This window comes from Rhinatrema bivittatum, chromosome 2, assembly GCF_901001135.1.
Source record: "Rhinatrema bivittatum chromosome 2, aRhiBiv1.1, whole genome shotgun sequence".
Taxonomy (NCBI): domain Eukaryota; kingdom Metazoa; phylum Chordata; class Amphibia; order Gymnophiona; family Rhinatrematidae; genus Rhinatrema; species Rhinatrema bivittatum.
Window position 1 is genome coordinate 368,354,732 of NC_042616.1, and position 4,774 is coordinate 368,359,505.

Consider the following 4,774-nt stretch of genomic DNA (forward strand, 5'->3'; position numbering starts at 1 on the left):
AGATTATTCTGAACCACTATGCCTCCCCCCTTATCTGCTGGCTTAATCACGATAGACAAATCCTTGGCTAAATCCCCTACTGCACGAGCCTCGTCCAACGTCAAATTATGCCTAATGTACTGTTTTTGGGAACAGATCAAATCAACGTCTCTACAAACAAGGCGCTCAAAGGCACCTATTGATACATCAGTGGCTCCCGGCGGGGTCCATTTCGATCGTGGATGAACCACGGAAAAATCAGGGGACGGCACAGAGTCTTCAAAAAACAATTTTAATTTGAGTCTCCGAAGGAACCTGTGCAGATTTCAATTACCCCAATATTGACTGGGTAAATGTAACATCAGGACTTGCTAGAGATATAAAGTTCCTGGATGTAATAAATGATTGCTTCATGGAGCAATTGGTTCAGGAACCAACAAGAGAGGGAGCTATTTTAGATTTAATTCTTAGTGGAACGCAGGATTTGGTGAGAGAGGTAACGGTGGTGGGGCCACTTGGCAACAGTGATCATAACATGATCAAATTTAAACTAATAACTGGAAGGGGGACAATAAGTAAATCTGCAGCTCTAACACTAAACTTTTAAAAGGGAAACTTTGATAAAATGAGGAAAATAGTTAGAAAAAAACTAAAAGGTGCAGCTGCAAAGGTTAAAAGTGTTCAACAGGCTTGGACACTGTTTAAAAATACAATCCTAGAGGCACAGTCCATATGTATTCCACGTATTAAAAAAGGTGGAAGGAAGGCAAAACGATCACCATCATGGTTAAAAGGTGAGGTGAAAGAGGCTATTTTAGCCAAAAAATCATCCTTCAAAAATTGGAAGAAGGATCCATCTGAAGAAAATAGGATAAAACATAAGCATTGTCAAGTTAAGTGTAAAACATTGATAAGGCAGGCAAAGAGAGAATTTGAAATGAAGTTGGCCATAGAGGCAAAAACTCATAATAAAAACTTTTTAAAATATATCCAAAGCAAGAAACCTGCGAGGGAGTCGGTTGGACCATTAGATGACCGAGGGGTTAAAGGGGCTCTTAGGGAAGATAAGGCCATTGCAGAAAACTAAATGAATTCTTTGCTTCTGTGTTTACTAATGAGGATGTTGGGGAGATACAAGTCGCGGAGATGGTTTTCAGGGTGATGAGTCAGACAAACTGAACGAAATCACTGTGAACCTGGAAGATGTAGGCCAGATTGACAAACTAAAGAGTAGCAAATCACCTGGACCAGATGGTATGCATCCTAGGGTACTAAAGTAACTAAAAATGAAATTTCTGATCTATTAGTTAAAATTTGTAACCTATCATTAAAATCATCCATTGTACCTGAAGACTGGAGGGTGGCCAATGTAACCCCAATATTTAAAAAAGGCTCCAGGGACGATCCGGGTAACTATAGACCAGTGAGCCTAACTTCAGTGCCAGGAAAAATAGTGGAAACTATTCTCAAGATCAAAATCGTAGAGCATATAGAAATACATAATTTAATGGAACACAGTCAACACGGATTTAGCCAAGGGAAATCTTGCCTAACAAATCTCCTTCACTTTTTTGAAGGGGTTAATAAACATGTGGATATAGGTGAACCGGTAGATGTAGTGTATTTGGATTTTCAGAAGGCGTTTGACAAAGTCCCTCATGAGAGGCTTCTACGAAAACTAAAAAGTCATGGGATAGGAGGCGCTGTCCTTTCGTGGATTACAAACTGGTTAAAAGACAGGAAACAGAGAGTAGGACTAAATGGTCAATTTTCTCAGTGGAAAAGGGTAAACAGTGGAGTGCCTCAGGGATCTGTACTTGGACCGGTGCTTTTCAATATATATATAAATGATCTGGAAAGGAATACGACAAGTGACGTTATCAAATTTGCAAATGACACAAAATTATTCAGAGTAGTTAAATCACAAGCAGACTGTGATACATTACAGAAGGACCTTGCAAGACTGGAAGATTGGGCATTCAAATGGCAGATGAAATTTAATGTGGACAAGTGCAAGGTATTGCATATAGGGAAAAATAACCCTTGCTGTAGTTACACGATGTTAGGTTCCATATTAGGAGCTAGCACCCAGGAAAAGGATCTAGGCATCATAGTGGATAATACTTTAAAATCGTCGGCTCAGTGTGCTGCAGCAGTCAAAAAAGCAAACAGAATGTTAGGAATTATTAGGAAGGGAATGGTTAATAAAACGGAAAATGTCATGATGCCTCTATATCGCTTCATGGTGATACCACACCTTGAATACTGTGTACAATTCTGGTTGCCGCATCTCAAAAAAGATATAGTTGCGATGGAAAAGGTACAGAGAAGGGCAATGAAAATGATAAAGGGGATGGAACAGCTCCCCTATGAGGAAAGGCTGAAGAGATTAGGGCTGTTCAGCTTGGAGAAGAGACGGCTGAGGGGTGATATGATAGAGGTCTTTAAGATCATGAGCGGTCTTGAACGAGTAGATGTAACTTGGTTATTTACACTTTCGAATAATAGAAGGACTAGGGGGCTTTCCATGAAGTTAACAAGTAGCACATTTAAGACTAATCAGAGAAAATTCTTTTTCACTCAACGCACAATAAAGCTCTGGAATTTGTTGCCAGAGGATGTGGTTAGTGCAGTTAGTGTAGCTGGGTTCAAAAAAGGTTTGGATAAGTTCTTGGAGGAGAAGTCTATTAACGGCTATTAATCAAGTTTACTTAGGGAATAGCTACTGCTATTAATTGCATCAGTAACATGGGATCTTCTTAGTGTTTGGATAATTGCCAGGTTCTTGTGGCCTGGTTTGGCCTCTGTTGGATACAGAATGCTGGGCTTGATGGAAAGAAGAAATACGACGAGTGAGGTAATCAAATTTGCAGATGATACAAAATTGTTCAGAGTAGTTAAATCACAAGCAGATTGTGATAAATTGTAGGAAGACGTTGTGAGACTGGAAAATTGGGCATCGAAATGTCAGATGAAATTTAATGTGGATAAGTGCAAGGGGATACATATAGAGAAAAATAACCCATGCTATAGTTACACAAAGTTAGGTTCCATATTAGGTGCTACCACCCAAGAAAGAGATCTAGGCGTCATAGTGGATAACACATTGAAATCGTTGGTTCAGTGTGCTGCGGCAGTCAAAAAAGTAAACAGAATGTTGGGAATTATTAGAAAGGGAATGGTGAATTGTTGTGTCCGTCGCTGCTCGACACTCTCACTCCGCCCTCTTTACCTCTGTGGCGATTCCCTCCGGGTCTGATGGAAGGTTAGCTGCCGCGGCGTCTTCTTGCCGTTTCCCTCCGGTGTCCCCGGACCGGCACACGCTGCGGATCCGCCATGTTGCCTGATGATGTAGGGCGAGCGCGCATGCTCCGATTGATGTACCAGCAAGGGCGCGAACCTCGGTGGCGTTCCCCTGGGATGACGTCATCCGCTTCCAAAATAAAAGGTCTCAGTATTCGCTAATGAATCGAGTTAGCAAGGGGATTGCTTCGGCTTTTCTCCCAAGCTACTCTGCCTCCTCGGACTTACCAGGGGTACCCGCTCCTCGGGGGCCTCGCTCTCTTTTTTCTTTATTTCAGATTGCAGACAGGAACCGGTACTCGCTCCTCGAGGGCCCATGTTCCTGAACACTCTAAAGATTCTCTACTGCCTGGAAGCTATCACAGATACAGACATTTGTGAGTTACCATCGCTCTCTCAGAGCTTTCCCTGGAACTAGGTACTCGCTCCTCGAGGGCCTAACCCTTTCCAGCTACTGAACTTCCTTAAGATCTTATGTGAGATTTGTCATCCAGTTCTGGCTATGAACACAGCATACCCTGTCTACTCACTATCTATAGTTTCTCTACAGCTCAGCAACCCTGGGATCGCTGTTCCAGTACCTGAGGGACTTCAGCCCTGCCAGGCATATCAGTTCACTACTGCTACCTCTGGTGGTTCTACTAACCTGTCTAATAAAATAATTATCTGTGTCTGTCTCCATACCCAAGCCTAGCCGGTGGTCCCTCTCAGGATATCCTCCTGGGGGCGCAGTCATCTGCCATTGGCCCAAGGATCCACCTATCTACATTCCTCTACAGCTGAGTGCCTTCTCCAAGCACTCCGCTGGTAACAGATTGCTACTTCTTCCCCATCAGGAGCCTTCAGCAACAGATTCATAACAGATTGCAACTCCGCAGTCTATACCTTAATGGATTGTTAACTACTCCCCTCTACAGGAGCTGAGCATATCAGATTGCTAACTCCTCCATCCATAGGAGTAGATTCATTACAGATTGCTAACTCCTTCCTTCTTGAGGAGAAGAGCATAACAGATTGCTAACTCCTCCTTCCACAGGAGCCGATTCATAACATGAATAAAACGGAAAATGTCATAATACCTGTGTATCGCTCCATGGTGAGACCGCACCTTGAATACTGTGTACAATTCTGGTCGCCGCATCTCAAGAAGGATATAATTGCGATGGAGAAGGTACAGAGAAGGGCGACCAAAATGATAAGGGGAATGGAACAGCTCCCCTATGAGAAAAGAATAAAGAGATTAGGACTTTTCAGCTTGGAGAAGAGACAGCTGAGGGGGGATATGATAGTGGTGTTTAAAATCATGAGAGGTCTAGAATGGGTAAATGTGAATTGGTTATTTACTCTTTCAGATAATAGAAAGACTAGGGGGTAATCCATGAAGTTAGCATGTGGCACATTTAAAACTAATCGGAGAAAGATTCTTTTTCACTCAACGCACAATTAAACTCTGGAATTTGTTTGCCAGTGGATGTGGTTAGTGCAGTTAGTA